The following is an 18,660-nucleotide window of genomic DNA, read 5'->3' on the forward strand; positions in this document are numbered from 1 at the left end:
AAACATTTAAATGTACTCACTCTAAACCTTTTGGGCCTTGACTTGTATTTTCTCATTTCCAGTGATGGGACCATTTTTTCCACAGAGCATGCTGTGTGAACTGGTGGAACAGAGTGCCATGAGAGTCTTTAATAAATTATAGGTAGATTTATGGATTCTGCTCAGGGCCAGGGTAGGTTGGCTGAGTTGAAATGAAATGGGACGTATTCATCCAGAAGGTTCAGTGGTCCTAGGTATTGGGGAAAGGAGGTTCAGGAGTGGAAGCTGCTTTTATTTATTTTTTTCTTTTCCTTTTCTCACCTTATAGGCTTCCTACCATACATGGACAATTGTCTCTAGGATTGAATAATCCCATCACATTAAAGTGACATATTGTCTAATTGGTTACTTAGGAAAACTTCTTTACAGTCACTCAATTTTCCTTCTGCAAAATTGTAGCAGTGAGTGAACTCTGAGAGTCAGTCCTTCAGTTACAACAGGAAAGCATCAAAGCAATGCAAGGTGGATGGGCCTCCTTTATACGCTTAACGTCTCTAAGAACAGCTGTTTCACAGCCTCTCTTGTGACTAATGTTTCCCAGCACGTATGACATTTCCTACTTCCCACGCTGTCATCAGGAGGAGGAAAGGACTGTAGCGGGAATGTCAGAGCTTCTGCTGAGCTCAGTCATTTCCAGGGATGTCCCTGGCTTTGTCAGTCTGTTGTGACTTTCTGTCTTCATTTGTAAGTCAACCTCTTGTGAGCTGTGCTCATGAGAAAAATGCAAAGATGAATGGGAGTTAGATTCTAAATTAAACGGGAGTGTTTCCTTAAATTGGGGTCAAAGTGTGAGCAGAAGCAGTGGTGTTTAGGAATTATTGCTGAAATAACTGGGATTCTTGAAGGAAAGTTCAGAAACCTTGAAGGTTATCTAGAGTGAATATGTATATTGAAAGGGAAGGAACTGTTTCATCGCCTGCCAAAAGCAGTGACGTGGACCTCATTTCTAACTGAATGATGTGGATATGTGTGGTGCCTCATCCTCCTCTTCCCTTGACGCGGAGTTTCTCTTCAGCGCTGTCTTCAGTATGGTTACTGACTAACCTGGATGTTTGCTGTCTGTCTTCACTGAACTTGTGCATGCAGTTTCTGTTGCTAAAGCCAGTGATATAACCGGTCATGCTGTGCAGCTAACGACTAATGTTTGTGAAGAAAGACAAGGACAGTTTGATATGAAACAAAATTTTCTTCCCTTTTTTTCCTCTTCCAGAAGATCACTAAGATGTCTAGAATTTATATGTTGCCCTGGCATTAGAAGGGCTCCCAGGAGGTAGCACAAAGGACAAGGGAGGAGTAAAGAGGGGACCATAGAAAGCAACTCCTCTTTGTTGTCAGAAGTGCTATTGCTGTTTTGCTGCCTCCAAAGGTTTAGGTGATGTTTCCATTTACCCAGGAGCTGGTGTGCTTTCTGGTGAGTTTCTGTGAAGGTCCTACTCTGTGTAGAGAGGCAGACAAAAGAGCCATTTCCAATGCATGGGGTGGAGCTCTCTCTCTCTCCTTTTTCTTTTCTATAGAATCAAGTTATAAGATGAATCTCGACATTTGTCAGGGGATGTCATGACGCTGGAGGCAGTTTCATGAACATATGTAGCATTGCTTTTAAGAGACTCCTGCGTATAGATCACAGAGGGGACAGTTTCCTTATAGAAGTGCTGGAAAAGTCATCTTCAAAGAGATGAGGCTGCACGCTGGCCCCTCGGCCTGGAATACCTGGTCATCTGTCAAGCAAAGCACAAGTGTCTCTGACCTCTCTTTCTATGTAGAATTGTGCACCCCATGTTTTTTGTCTGCCTCTTGTTTCCTTCATCACAGAACTGAAAGTGCCATGGGCCAGCAGTGCCTGGTTAGTGGCAAACACTCGGGGTTGTCCCTGAGGCAGAGGTGCTCAGGCGGCTGCTGGACAGGATCCAAGAGCTGCCACCGGCCAGGGGCCAGTGTGCCAGGGGCAGGACACCCACTTGGGACTGCTGTCCTTTCTGGGGTGCCAAAATATTTATTTCTTAGCTTATTTAGTTTTAGCCTCTGATATAACATCTTTTAGAGTAGAACAAATATCTGTTGACTTACCTTTATGTCAGGAACTGGCTATGTGGGTTAAAGGTGACTGTTCATAACCACACTAGTATTATCTCCATTTTGCAGATGAAAAAATGAGATAATATATGAAAAACTGTTAGTATCTAGCATAAAGTAAAGATGAAAAGTAAATTATTTAAAGTAACCAATATTGCATGTTTACATATTGATCTAATATCCCTTTGAGATACAGGCAGAGTCTAGTTCTTCTTTGTAGTCTTAGCACCTGGTGAGTGCTTGAGGCTTAGTAGGTGCTTGGTAAATCTTGGTTAAAGGCATGAGTGATTGGTCATTTGATCTGAATTTTCCTAAGAGTTTAGAGTAGAGCAAAAGTGATTCAGGCCAGGTAGAAAGCAGAGCTATATAATCTTTTATGAGGTATTTGTCTAATTATAAAATAATAGAAGTGCATTGAAGAAAATTAGGATCAGACATAAGAACATACACTTTTCACAGTCATTTATCATTCAGAGATAATAATTTTCCTTCCAGACTTTTCTCTATTCGTTTTTACTCTAATACCAAAATATATCAACACTGATGTTGCTTTTTCATGTTATTCTAATATAAGTATTTTTCACATCGTCAAAAACTTTTAGTAAACTTAATTCTAATTAGTGTATAGATGAATATGTTTATTATATAAAGATACTTATTCATTCCCCTTATATTGAATATTTAGGGTGTTTATAATTTTTTTACCATGATAAATAACACTGTAATGAACATTTTGGGCATATATAAGGGTTTTTTTTTTTTTGTACATCTTTAATAATAACTGTTGGTATAGGAATTTCTAGAAATTGAATTAGTGGTCAAAGCATATCATTTTTAGGTTCTTGGTACATATCACCAGTTCATACCCAAGAGAACTAATACTGGTTTATACATATACTAGCTGTGTCTGAGCACACGCACAAGCATTATTATTACTTTTTACATCTTTTGGTAATTTGATAGACTAAAAAGAATATTGAGCCAGGCTCAGAAGGCTACTTAACTTTATGATTCTGTTTATATGATATTCTGGAAAAAGGAAAACTTACAGGGAAAAAACTGGAACCGAGTCTGGGGATGAGGAGAGGGACTGACAGGAAAGGGGTCCAAGGGAACTTTTTGGGGGTGATGGAAGTGTTCTATATCTTGATTTTGATGGAGGTTTCATGACTGTGTATATTTGTCAAAACTCTGAACTATACACTTGAAAAGGATGAACTGTACTGTATATAAATTATCCTTCAATAAACTTAACTTTAAAAAAATGACATTGCCTGTTGTTTTAAGTCACAGTTCTTTTGCTGTCCAGTAACATTGAATAGCTTTATATTTACTAACCATTTAATGGAGAATTTGTTCCGCTGGAATTATTTGGAGAACTGTATTTAATCCTGTTGCAGAATTGTCTACTAAATCTGAGAATTTTTCCTGTTAATTTGGGTGACTCTTAGTTATCTGTCATACTTGCTAAAAATAGTTTCCTAAAGCTCTTTTAATTTTAGTGGTGAATACTTTATGTACTTATTTGGTCTAGCCAGATTTATTGATACTACTTTCATGGTCTCTTTAATATTTTTAGTAGACCTTCTTGATAGAAACATTTGAGACACTGAAATGTTTCAGTAAATTCTACTCCAGTTTCTCTTGGAAATTTACTAGGTATGGTCTGGGTACACTTTTCAAATTAAAAGAAGAAAACAACCTCTTTATGTGTAAGTGTAGTTGCTGGCCTTCCAAGATGCTTGCTGGGCTCATCTTCTCTTCCCGTTCCTGCGTTCCTGGAGCCTGTGCCTGTGGCCTCCCAGTCACCATGCTCCCCGCACAGCAGCAGCAATGCCCTGCACAGTGATTTACAGCAATAGAAATGGACTAAAACCTCAGTGAATAGAAAACCTCATTTAACATTTTCCTTCACTCTCCAGTTGTTGGAAGTTCTGTTTTGTCTTGATTTGCCGCATCTTGGGATTGAGAGGAAAATATTACTCAATGTGTACATTTCAGTAACTATTTCCTGAATGCTTGCTGTGTGCCTGGAGTGTTGCCAGGTGCTAGACATACAGTGGTGACTGAGATAGACCAAGTTCCTGTCCTCAGAGAACTTACAGTCAAGTTATGTGGACAGACAATGAATAAGGATCAGATAATGTAAAATAATTGGAAATTCTGCCAAGTCCTATGAAAAGAGCAAAAAGATCTTGTCCTGCTGCAAATAGGGGTCTGAAGAATGGCCCTCTTCTCATTCTAATCTGAAAAGTTTTGTTTGGCCTCAAGCTTCCAGTAAATTTTCCCTTCTAGGAAGACTTTAGCAGAAGAAAAGTGTTTGCCAAGCAGTGCCCTATGGAATAATAAATAATTGTGAGAAGCTGAGTGAGCTTGAGTAAGGCCAAGTTTCCTCATCTATAAAACAGAGATGATGTTATCTGTTCTAGGGTTGCTGTGAGAATCAGTAAATATAAATGGAGAAGAGGCAGAAAAGATCCTGGCCAAAGACTCTGGAGGCAGATGGCCAGGGTTCAAATCCCAGCTCCTGCACTGATGAGCGGCTGCTGTCTCACGTAAGTTATTTGTACTCTGCGTCTCCGTTTCTTCATGTAGAGAATGGGGATGGTAACAGTGCCTACATCATAGGGTTGATCAAAAAAGTTAAATAAGGAAAATATATTATAGAGTTGGCTTTTAAAATAGTGCCTGGTGCCTGGTAAGTGATAAATCAAGGCTGGCGTCTGTCGTTGCATCATATCGTCATTGTCTTTATCATCATCAGCAGCATCAGCAGCATCTTGGAGTCTGGGTCCTAACATAAGCACAGCGGATCCTCACATGTTACAACCATGCAGTCAAATTACCTGGAGCAGTCAGGCCCCGAGTCTGGGGAACAGGGGCGTGGCATAAAGAGAGAGGTGTGAGCAGCGCAGTGGCTGTAGACGTGCTATGTAAAAGGGGTCAGAGCTTTCATCTCAGTTCCAACCCCATTCCCCTGTCCCTTTTACTAGAGAGGATGACCTTGAAGGAGGGAGAATTGCAGTCTGAGTAGATAGAACAGCCTTGGCTACAACCCAGCTCCACCACCCAGGTGCAGAGGAGAGCCCTCTGATGTCTCTTGAATGATTTAGCATTATTGCCTATTGTCTCTCACTCCAAATTGCCTTCAGGATGAATGTCCCAACCAGAACCCACATAGAGGACACCAGCCTCCCAGGTACCTCCGGAGATGCGGATACTCTCCCTGTTTATGGAACATCCTTCAAATTGACCATTAGCGGAGGCTGTATTTTGCACCTTACGAAGAGGAAATTACACTGGCTGATGCAGTGAATTAGATGAGGGATACAGGCTGGGGTACTTTCCTACTGGGCATAATACCCAATTTATTTTCATTTACATTAATTTCTCTACATCACTGACTGCACGAGGCATTAAACTGTTAAATGCAAGCAATTCCCAGTTGCTCGACACAAATAGAAATGTGTAATGAATAATAATAAGAAAAGAGCCTATGGATGAATCCAAAGTGCAAAACTGTGAGAAAACGTTAATATTTCTTGTTGCGTAGGACTTCACAAACTTTCTCTCTCTCTCTCCTTCCCTCCCTGTTTCTCTCCATCTCTGCTTTTCTTCCTTTCTAAGTTTTTTTTGAAAACACAAAGCAAATACATTTAAGTGGAACAAAATAGTAGCATAATATTGGTAGCACAATGAACAGAATGTATGGATTTGAAAGCTTTTATCTGGAGGACTCCAAGGTGCAAAAAAAATGAAACAAAAAAGCCATCTCTATGGATGGAGCAGTTTGGCAGCTGGTAGGAAAGGAGATTTTCATTCATGTATCTTATCTCAATATCAGTTACATCTGTCTAATGTCTCTCTGGCCTCACTGGCCTATTAGATGGAGAGTCTGCTTAGGAAAAAGGAAGATGGCTCTGCTGGGAGGCTCATCGACACCTTGTTCCGAAGCATCCAGGAACCTTGGGGACTTACTTGAGTAAAAGGGGAATCTTAAAGCCTCTATCAAAATTGATGAATCCTCCCCCATAGTTTTATTCCCATCTCCTAACTTTACAGTATGCTGTGGTTAAAAGAGGTTTGTTGTTAAGAGAGATCTAGGTTGGAATCCAGGCTCTGTCCTTCCTGAGCAGTGTGACTGGGCAAAATGACCTTAACCTTTCTGGTCCTCCAATTCCTTATCTACCAGATGGGCAACAAATATCTCTCTTCCCTGGTTATTTCCAACACTCTGATAGTAAAAACTCAAGTGTATGAAATACACATAGAAAAGAGACTGGAAGAAGAAAGAAAGAATGTCAAAAATGGCTGTTTATTTTTCCTCTTTCTTTGTTCTGCACTTTCAACTTTCTACTATAAGCAAGCTTTGTATTTCAATAGGAAAATTATGATTTATAAAAGCACACCTTTTTTATTCAAGATCACATGGGTTATAATAGTATCGATTGAATTTCCTTTTCCTTTGCTCCATACAATCTACCCTTTTCTCTTCCTCTTTTGAAAGGAAAACAGATGTGGGGTGTATTAGTTTCCAAATGCTGCTGTAACAAATTACTGCAAATTTAGTAGTTTAACACAAATTTATTCTCATGGTTTTGGAGATCAGAAATCTGCAGTGAATCTTATGGGGCTAAAATCAAGGTATTGGCAGGGCTGGTTCGATTGGGGACTGTGAAGGTAAAATCTGTTTCTTTGCCTTTTTCCATTTCTGGTAGCTGCCCATATTCCTTGCCTTGTGGTTCTTCCCTTCACATTCAAAACACATCTCTCCAGTCTCTGCTACTATCATATCACCTTCTCCCCATGTAAGGACCCTTGTAATTACATCAGATATAGCCGAATAGTCCAGCATAATCTACCAGTCTATCTGTTCAATTCTGACTGATTGTAATTGTAGCGGACCAAGTGCACTGGCAGGGAATACAAGGCATTTGGGTTTGGTGGAAATGCAGAAGCTGATGTGTGCTATTAAAAAACCAAAATCCTGACGTACAACAATGCGAAGCGATCAAGTCCTTTCTCCCCAAATCTCTTAAAGGCCAGAGATTCAGTCTAAAATTATTCTTATTATTCTTTGAAATGTTAATTCTTTCTGGTAAAAGGTACCAGAAAGATACATACCAGGGACTACGCCTTGATTCAAAGGCAGCCTATTTTCTCCAGCTTGGCATCAAGATATGCCAAGAATGACTGTTTTTTATAAAAGCAAAAAGGTTCAAATTATTATTTTTTGTTGCAAAATGCCACAGGTTATTAAACTAACATCAGGAATGGATATACTCAGATCTCATCTATTATTAATGAGGTTCTGCCTTAATGTGATCATTATAGGTGTGTGCCATACACCTAGAAGCTACCATCTAACATAATAACAACCTGGAATAATGAGTTGGCAGCATGATATTTTTCTTTCGTGAAAGGTTATACCTATAGGGTGGCTTTTTCCTTTTCCTATAACAACAACAATAATAACTCTAGCAGTTTAGACAGAGACAGGTGTAAGTTTTATTTGTAATATAACGGTTACTGCTTAACATCTTTACAGTTAAGATTTGCTATAGAGCCAACACAAAAATGTTTTGAACACCGGAGTTTTACTACTTATAATAATGATCCCAGAGTCAGAAAAACTCATGTAACTTCCTTTAACATATACTCCGTGTGTGTGTAAAAGAGAGAGAGACAGGCAGACAGAGACAGAGAGACAAGGAGACAGATCCAAAATATGATTATGCTTGTCCCTTTCCTTCTCTAAGGCACAGGCTCAGAAAAGACATAAATTAAGCCTCTGCAAACAGAGGCAGAGACAGACCACATCCTGAATAGTTTAGCTTCCTTTATAGCCGGTTATTACAAATACTTGTGCTGAGACTTGCCCACAAAAATCCTATTTAATCCTTAATGCAGCTGAATTCTATGGGGTGCACTTACCTGGAGACCAGATTAGGTAAACTTAAATGTCAGGAATGAGAGTGAATACAGAAATAAGGAAATGAGACCCAAGGATCTGAGCACGTGACAAAAGCAGAATCACTTGAGAAAAGCTCAAGGTTGGCCAGTTATAACCTCATCTCTCAAATGATTGTTCCACTAATTCCCCCTCTCCGTCCCTTCCTGGCTGGACTCCACTTCCTCACTGTCTGTTGGCGTCCGGCTCTGCAATAGGACTGTTGCTCTTCTGGCTTGATTTCGGGACAGCCTCCAGGATCTCTTCGATGTCGTCTTCGGGAACACGAGTGCCATGGCGTCTGGAGGCTCTCCCCTCCTCTGGCTTCCTCAGCACCAGCCTCTCCTGGTTCTTTTCTTGCCCTTCCTCCACTGTGCTCTGGGAATGGCTCCTTTGTCTCCATTCCCTCTCCAAACACTGTCCCCTCCAAATTCCTTTCCAGACCTTTCCTGATGACTTCTGAGTCTGTATCAGGTCCAGCCCAGTCCCTGCTAATGAGATTCAGACTTTAATCTTCACTCCCTCACCTGATGGGTCCACGGGGAGGTTCCAGCAGCCTCTCAAACCGATCGAGTCCAGTGTTGCTCAGCAGCGTCTGTTCTTGCTCCATCTTCTGTCCTCACCTACTCTGTCCTTACTGACTCTCTTGATGAAAGCCTCACCTTCCTCTGACTCCTTCAGTCTGGAAACCTCTTTGTCTGTCTTTACTAGTTTCTCTAATTCCTAGGTTCTGCACTTTCTTATTTGACCAGGAGACGTGTCTCCCCTCATTCCTGTTCCTGCCATTGCTGGGATGGTTATAGTAACCTTTTAAATGATGTCTCTGCCTCCAAACCAGCCTTTGTTGTGCTGCTAGACCTAACTTCTCAAAACACCTGCACACTCATGACCCTGCTGGTCGTAGTGTTTCATATAGTAGTTGCTCAATAAATGCTACTTTATTACTTCATCAGCTTCAGTGACTTTATCTGGTAAATTGAAAGTTTAGACTAGATAGCTCTAAAATCCAGACTTGGTCTGATATTTTATATCCTCTGAGAAATAAAGTAGGGGTTTTCCACTTGACTTCTGCCTGAAAAATCTTACCATTGATGAATCTTGACCCAGGCCCAAAGATTGATCCCAACATTTGAGGCTCAGTTTTTACTCTCAAACTCTTTTTCTCTGGCCCCATGGATTTAACCAATGTCAGAAAGTCTCAAATTCTCAATTAAATGATGCTCAGAATATAAAATATACTCTGTTGAGAAATAGGACATTGGCCATTTTCTAAAGGGTGGGCAATTGGAAATACCTTATTATCTATGAATACTTTGAGTTAGTGAGCTCTGTGGTCCATTCTGATTTCAAAAAGGCAGTGTCTCTTTGGAATCTCATTTGTATGCTGATTTGGGGTTTTAAAATGATTGACCTCATAGAGTCGCACACTCTTGTATGTGTATTCGTTATGGTTTCCTCTTCGGTGATGATGATGCACTCTCTGATCCCTGACTCTAAGGAATGTAACTGCTCAAGGCCCCTGATGCTGGCCTCGAAATCCACTCCTGCATTTCCACGAGGCCACGTTTCCTACAGGCTGCTGCCAGTCAGTGACAGAACAGGGCAAGGGTATAAAGCACACCCACCCCTGGGAGAGGCAGGACTCCACTGATGGATGGCTTTTGATCAAGAACTCCTTAGAAATGCCACCCAATCTTCCTTCCTTCTCTTTCTCTTTCACTTGGGGTGAGCCCAGCGTAACACAGCCTCCCCCAGCTCCTCCCCATTTTCTCTCACAGGCGTTTCCCCTAAAAAGTTCCTCTGTGTCTTAGGTACTGCTTCTTGGATGACCTGGCCTCACATACAACCTGTATTTTGGATCGTAAGAAATTCACCTTCCTCCATGGAAGAAAATAGAAAATTCAATCTGGTTTTAGCATCATATGTACAATTGTGACTTGTCCCATAGATTCTTCTTTCTATGGCAGAGATATCCATTCACCTTTTTCTTAAAAATGTTTTTTTTCCTATAGATTACAAAGAGCACATAACATTTGGAGAAAAAACACATATGTAAGAAGAAGTAAACAAAACTCTCTATAATCCCTCCATCCCTGAATCACCACTGTTTTCATGTCTTTTCTAAAATACACCAAATGAAGGGAGGGTATAGCTCAGTGGTAGAGCACGTCCTTAGCATGCACAACGTCCTGGGTCCAATCCCCAGTACCTCCTTTAAAAAACAAATTAATATAAATAAATAAAACTAATTACCTCCCCTCCCAAAAAAGAACATCCAAAAACCAAAACTAAATAAATAAGTAAAAATTTAAAAATGAGATAAAATATGCTAGAGAATATTAAATAACAATAATAAATAAAAGTTGATACATATGATGGTTTAGCAGAGGAGTTGACAAACTTTTTCTGCCAAGGGGCAGATTAGTGAATATTTTTGAATTTATTGGCCCTACAAACTCTTGTAACTTTGCAACTCTGCCCAGCAGGGTGAAAGTAAAAGTAACCCCAAAGAACATGTAAATGAGAATGTGGCTGTCTTCCAATTAAACTTTGTTTTAAAAACCAGGTAGGGTGTTAGGTTTGACATTGGGGCCATAGTTTACTGACCCAAGATTCAGTAAAAGAAAAGTTCTTATTGAAAATCCTAATCTGTGGCTGAATGAGAATTTTCAGACCTTTTTTTTTTTTAAATTGAAGTATATTGGATTCACAGTGTTGTGTTAGTTTCTGATATACAGCATAGTGATTCAGTTGTATATATCTATATATGTATTTTTCATTATTGAAGCATAATATATATACTTTTATGTATATATACTTTAATTTTTATATATATGAAGTATATATATACTTTTTCATTGTAAGTTACTACATGATATTGAACATAGTTCCCTGTGCTATACAGTAGGACCATGTTGTTTATCTGTTTTATATATAGTAGTGTGTATCTGTTAATCCCAAGCTCCTAATTGATCCCTCCCCTGCCCTTTCCCCTTTGATAACCGTAAGTTTATTTTCTATGTCTCTGAATCTGTTTCTGTTTTGTAAATACGTTCATTTGTAGCATTTTTTTTTTTGATTCCCCATCCAAGCCATATCATATGCTATTTGTCGACCCTATTTAAAATGACCCATTGAAGCCTGTAGAAATCGGCCTGAGACTTCTGCCAAGTAGCAGCTGGAGCAGAGGCCTCCAGCAGGTCCTGCATGAGTGCCTGGCTACAGACAGGGCTGGCTTACTCCATGGGGGCATCCCAGGCCCCAGGGGGCATCCCTCAGCTGTGTGAGAGGCTCATTTGTAGGGAACTTCCCAGAAGGACTAGCTGTGACTTCAGCTGGGAAGGAGAATCACTAAGCTGACAGCTACACTGTGGTCTTTTGCTGTTGTCAGGCATGAGTTAAGTAGGTTTCAAACCCTTCCTAATGTGCTTTTCTCATTTAATTTTGTGGCAGCATAAACTTTCATAGCAAATAATGAGCCAGGGCTGCAGCCCAAATGTGATGGACTCTTTATGTATCTGGAGAGCCCGCGAGTGCGGCTCTGCATTCTAATGGCTGCTTAACCAGGCGCTGGCTGGGCCGCGCAAGCTTCTTTTGGCTGGAAGATGGATTCTGCAGAATGAGAGGGGAACCCGCCAGAGAGCTCCTTGGCCTCCCTGCCAACCTCCTCTCTCCATGGAAGCATTTTTTTCCCCAAGACTTGACAGCTGTTCCTCTTGGGTCAGAGTGAATTTGTCCCTCGGCTAGAATTCTGATGATGTCTGTCTTGATTTGAGGGCTGAAGGATAAATTCTTACCTCGGAGTCCTGTTTCCAACACCCACACTTGATACTCCTATTTGTCCACGGAAATCAACACTGACTACCTATTCTCCAGCCCATCTGCTGGGATGGCACAATGCCTGATTCCCAGCAGGGCAGGCGTAGTCCGAAGGGCTGCGGTTTCAGGGTGTTGTGTTTGGAGGGATGGCGTAGAGGGGCGGGCAGTGAGCTTGGGAAGACAAGAGCCGCAGGAAGCTGCTTTTTCTTGCGTTGTCCTCCATCTCATGCTCCTGGGCCCTTATATCAGCACACCCTGCTTTACCCTTTAGGGACCTTTCCCTTTAGAAAACGTGAGCTTGAGAACTGCATGTCTGCATGGGGGATGGCGTATGTTGGAGTCTGATTTCAATGTTCTTCCCGACCACAAACATCTAGAGGAGTCATCACCCAAGAGAAAACAGAGTGAAGTGGGGAAAGCAGATTAAAAATGATAATGCAGAGTGTTACTCCATTCATACAAAACGTGTGTGTGTGTGTGTGTGTGTGTGTGTGTGTGTGTATGTGTGTGTGCACGTGCGCGCATGTGACATTAGTACTTCCAGAGGTAGGTGGTGAGATTATAGGTGATCTTTCTTTTTCTTTTCTTTTTTTTATTATCTACTTTAACATTTTTCTACAGTAGATCTGTGGATGATCATCTAAAAAAGCAAAGCAAAACAAAAATACCTGCAGAATGTTAGGTATAAGAAATGACTTTACTTAAAAATCCAACTGCTGGCTGAGGAAGAGTTTCTCAGCCGTCTGTAAAATGTCAGTCACTTGGTGTTCATGAAGTTCAAACTGGGACAAGAGACAAAGGACCTGCAAACAGGAGATGGGGCAGCAGCTGGAGTGGAGGAGCAGGCAATGTTGGTTCTGAAAGCGCCTCCTGTTGGAAGCAGTAAGCGCGGAGCCAGAGCTGTGGAGGAGACTCAGCGTCCAGGTTACTTTCCTGATAATCCTTCAATGGCCCCTCACTTTGCCCACCACGAGCCTTCCCTGGAGGTGATTGCTCCCTTTTCTCACTCCACAGGCTGCTGTCAGAGTGAGAATTTAAAAAATTTAAAAAGTAGTTTTTCCACTGTAGGTGGGATTTAGTGGCACAGTCTGGCTCTTCTCCCCAGAAGGTACATGGGTTCTCCGAGAAAAGGAGTCATCTCCCCAGTGCTTAGAAGAGAAACTGGTTTATGGCCAATGCTCAACATAAATCTCTCCCTTCCCCCAGCCGGAAAACTTGTTTTCTACCACCCTATTTTTATTTTTAGTTTTTTGTGGTGTAATATGTAGGACATAAAATTTACCATCTTGACTATATTTTTTAATTGTCCTGTTTAGTATCATTAAGTACGTTCATATTGTTGAGCAGCTCTCACCACTGTCCATCTCCAGAACATTTTCATTTTCCCAAAGTGAAACCCCATACCCACTCCCCCTCCTCCCAGTCTCTGGCAACTACCGTCACCGTCCCACTCTCTGTTCCTATGAGTTTGACTATCTAGAGACCTTATATGTGTAACTATACAATATTTGTTTCTCTGTGACTGGCTTATTTCACTTTGCATAATGTCCTTAAGGTTCATCCATATTATAACAAGTGTCAGAACTTCCTCCATTGTACTTAGTTACCACGTTTTGTTTTCTGTTGATAAGATGCTTGAGTTGATGTTGATGGACACCTTCTGGCTATTGTGAGTAATGCTGCACCGAATGTGGGTGTATAAATACCTGTTTGAGTGAGTGGTTTCACTTCTTTGGGGTATACACCCGGAAGTGGAATTGCTCAGAAAATTACTCTTTAAGGTGTGGCTGTAGCCTGGCATTAGGTGGAAGCCAGCTGTAAAAGGGGTCATAGTTGGAGGAATCTAGAGTCCAGTTGTAGTTGGACAACTGCCTACCCCACATTTACCTACTGAATCAGAATCCTTCTGGGAGCTGGCCTCAGAATCTATATTTTTAATAACTACTCAGGGTGATTTGATGACCAGCTAGGTATTTTTTTTAACATTTTTTTTATCGAGTTATAGTCATTTTACAATGTTGTGTCAAATTCGAATGACCAGCTAGGTTTGAGGGATGACAGAACTTGAAGCTTTCAAGGTCTCTTCCCACTCTGTAATTGCATAAAACTCCGTCAACCCTCCTACCCACGGAGCCTCTATGAAATCCTTGATGTTTTCTTTGCAGATGGAAAATAGAATTTGAAGAGTGCTCACTAATTCTCACAAAAGGGGGCAGAATGGTAAACCACATTGTACTTAATAGGGCTTTTTTGTTTCCAGGAGAAACAAAAGTTCCCAAACCTTAAGCACGTTGCTGTATCACTGTATTTACCCTGCAGAGTTTTCCTTGATTTGATAATGTGAATATACTTAACACTACTGAACTATACAGTTACAAATAAAGATGGTCAATTTTATGTTCTATGTATTTTACCACAATTAAGAATTTAAAAAATTTAAAAAGGATGAGTCCAGGAGCAATGAATAATATTTTGTTCTAGCTGCCTATAAAACGACATCTTTTCTTTCTGAGTCCAACCTGAGAACCAGAGGCCATTTCTTTGCAGGCACAACTCTATCCATGCTGCAACAGGTGAGAAGTAGCTTCATAATCTTCAGATTAGCAGACTTTCTCTGCTAATGTCTGACTAATTATCATGTAGACTTAGCATTGAACCATAATTATTATCAGTTAATTAGACCTTAAAATGTATCTTTGATAACACCTCTGGCATTTAATTATGTAACTGGTAACTTGTGAATGTTATTAAGGGGATATATGACTACAGCAAAGTATAATTAGATCTCAGTTTTGTTTCTTGATATCATATTGATTATGATAACAGTTTTGTAGTTTTTTAGCTTATATGGAAATGGTCACATTAAATTGATAGTCTATAAAACAAATGCATTTTTTAATATATACTTAAAAAGCATATTAAAAGGAGAGAGGCTTTGGGAAAAGGAGAAGTGGTTATCACTCTTGATACTAGTTAGCAAAAAGCTCACAATAGATAAATTGCCTACTTTCAAAGCCACTTTTTGCCTAAAAACAAAGAACATTCAAGAATTTATGCAACAAAAAAATAACCCTTACTGTTGGAAAACAGAAAAACACTACCAGATTATTTCCAATATTGTGAAAGTGATGAATATGTTCTCCCAAAATTTGTGTGTACATCAACTCATATTTTTTTTTAAGGGTGAAATTATCTTTATTTTCATTTTGATGCAGTTTGATTTGAATGGTCCTTTCCAAACTTTTTTCTACATCTTCATATTTTAAATGTCCTGTTGTACATTAGGAAATGTGCAGTGAATTTTTATGTAAATGAAGAATCCCTTCTTAGAATAATGTGGTTAATTTCCACTCTGTAGAACCATAGGTCATCTAGAAACCAGAGCACCTGGTGGAATTGTTTGGAATATTTTAAGCCCTTCACATGCAGCGTTTTTTGTTTTTTTTTTAACATCTTAATATCATTTACAATTCCTAATGTGGTGGTTCACATAAAGCAGGTAGTTTATCAGGCTCCTTGAGGTATAATTAACAAATAAAATGATAAGATATTTAAAGTGTACATCATGTGATATGATATACATAGACATTGTAGAAGAATTCTTCCCATTACTTAACTAACACATTCATCACCTCAGGTATTTATCTTTTTTGTGTGTGTATGTGAGAATATTTAAGTTTACCTTCAGCAAATTCCAGTTATACAATACAGTGTTATTAACTATAGTCACCATGTTATACGTTAGCTACTCAGATCTTATTCATCTTTTTTTAATACATCTTTTTTTTGTTGAAGTGTAGTTGATTTACAATGTTAGTTTCACATGTACAGCAAAGTGATTAAGTTATACATATCTTATTCATCTTATAGCTGAGAGTTCGTACACTCTTATCCACCTCCTCCTGTTTCCCCCACTCCCCAGCCCCTGGCAACCACTTTTCTACTCTGTTTCCATGAGTTTGACCTTTTTGACTTTTTATTTAGATTCTGCATTTAAGTGATACCATGCAGTAGTTGCCTTTCTCTATCTAGCTGATTTCACCTAGCAAAATGCCCTCAAGTTCCATCCATGTTGTCTCAAACGGCAGGATTTCCTTCTTTCTTTCTCATGGCTGAATAATAGTCCATTGCATACATATACCACATCTTTTTTATCCAGTAGTCTGTTGATGGACATTTAGGTTGTTCCTATATCTTGGCTATTGTGAATAATGCTGCAGTGAATGTGGGAGTGCAGATACCTTTTGATATCCTGTTTTCATTTCCTTTGGATATATACCCAGAAGTAGGATTGCTAGATCATATGGTTTGAATATTCATTGCCTGTTCAGTGAGAGAACTTGGAGACAATTAAAGAATCTCTGCTTTTTGAGCTTCCTCTCCAAAACTGGGACAATAAAACGTGCCTTAGGAAAACAAGTCAAATTCTGATATGGAAAGGATACTCAGAGCCTAAAGAATTGGTGGATATTTTATCACAGAGGAGACTGTAGGATATATAAGGAATAGTGATGCAAAATAGGTAAGAAAACTCTGGTAGTAGGGTCAGGGGCAAGTGTGAAACTAAGCTATGTGGAACATACTCAGGTTGAATTATACAGCTAATAGATGTATTGATTTATATAGTTTACACTCTGTGTCTTGATTTGTAATAAAAATGTAATAAATTAGCTGGAATTTGGGGTACCATTTGAAGTGTAACATAGATGAAGAAGCTCTTTGCTCAAAGCCACAGAGAATAAAAGAGGTCATTGTTTAAAATCACAGAAGTGTGATGCATCAGTCATGAACTGAAAATTTTTGTACACACAATTCTCGTTTTTCAACTCAGGTTAAATGAGAAGATATTTAAAACATATGATCATAACTTAACTTTGCTGTTCACAGAATAGCAACTGCCCTGAGGGGTCTTCGATTTGCTAAACAGCAGATCATTGGTCATATACAATTTAAGGAACAGAGTGAGAAAACACTAGCTTTCTTTCTTTTCTAAACATGAGCTTTCTGATCAAATCCAAACAGCTTTGATTTGAATATTCGCATAAACTAATTTACGTTTTCTTTCCCTGAAATGAGTGACCCTTGTAGAGAAGGAAAGGGTGTAGAAGTTAATGTGCTTGCTCAGAGAGCTGTGTCACTGGCTGTAGGACTTAGTGGGAAAGAAAGCTAGACCGATCAAGAGAGAGAGAGCCTACCTGTGTGGTCTTGGGCAATTTATTTAATAGGAAGTCATCCCTGAGACCAAAACCTTACCTGTAGAATGGGGCAACGGGTTGTTGTTTAGGATAACAGAAAATATTTGGAAAGCATATGCCATTGAATTGGTGCTTAATAAATGCTGCTAATTTTCCTCTTATGATTGTAAGGAGCTGAGGTGCAAATTGAAATGCCACTGGAAGTGAAACCAATCAGTTAACCAAAGAGAAACAAAATAGAAGTAAAACCAGGAAACCAGAACTGTTTCACGCACAGAGTCTGTAGATGAGCTTTGGGGAAAGAGCAGTTGTGCTTACTCAAAGCAGCTTAAGTATATTTTGTTGGGGAAGAATGGAGTGATAACATGTAAAGGACCTTGGACAGAGTGGGACTAATAACAGTACTCATCTCATAGAAGTTACTGTAGGGATTAAAGGAGATAACATTTGTGATGCACTGGGCACAATACTTGACGCAAAATAGATGTTTAATAAACGTAGATAAAAGGGTCTTTTCAGGCCAGATCCTTTTATTGATGAAGAAAGTGAGGCTCAGGGGAATTAGGCAACTCTAAGCTGGCACCAGAGGGAAAAATAGGCACTTGGTCATCTGATTCCCAAATCCAGGACTCTTTCTGTTTCACCATCCTTCTGAAGTTCTTTAAGAATCGTTGCAACACATTCCATAACTAACTACATTTATTCAATAAATAAATCATGTTTCTGAGGAATTATTCTATCCACAATACTTAGTGTCTGGGAATCCTGACTAATGATGGAATAATACTGCTTTATATGGATATTTAAGAATTTATCAAGGCAGAAGGCATGGAATTAGACTGTTACCACCATTATCCTCTTATAAAACCTGGCTGCTGCCACTCTGGTGCTGACCGTGTGGAAGTCCTGAACTTCATGGAAGTTCTGCCCAATGTCTAGGTTTGAGTCAAATGTTGACAAGAAGTGAAACCAGCAGTCCTCCAAACATTGTGTACATGATCTCTATGGGGGATGTGACTGTTACAACCCAGAGACCATCTAAGTCTACCAGCACGGGGCAGAATGATTTCACCTTTTAATAGACAGTCATCCATTTCTGAGAAACCATTGCAGGCAATTTGGCACAATTGAACTTCGTCTTTAACCTTTTACTATGATTTATGTGATTAGGCTACTGGAGGAAGTGGTTTTCAACAGCATGATTAAAGCACTTTGAGGTAATAATTTCTGTCTCAAGCACCTTGCGTACATTTTTGTTTTCAAGTGTTTGTCCGGGGATTCTCATTAAAAGGAGAGACAGGAAATGGAGAAATATTGACTTTTAAACATTGTCTTGGACAGAAGAGAAAGATTACAAAACAGCAGAGTCAAAGCCAGGGTGTTGGTCTTTCGCAGATCTGTACAGCATGGTTTCTTGCCTCGGCATTCCCCAGATTTGAGAATTTCACCCATCTACCAGAGATTTGTGTTTTTCCTAACTTTAAGAAACCCACCAACTTTTAAATGTTACCAAGGAAGGACTTATTTAAAACCAAACAGACAACCCATGATTACCTAAGAACTAACGTTATAAAAGAAAGGACA

The sequence above is a fragment of the Camelus ferus genome, chromosome 4, assembly GCF_009834535.1.
Source record: "Camelus ferus isolate YT-003-E chromosome 4, BCGSAC_Cfer_1.0, whole genome shotgun sequence".
In the NCBI taxonomy this organism is placed as follows: Eukaryota; Metazoa; Chordata; class Mammalia; order Artiodactyla; family Camelidae; genus Camelus; species Camelus ferus.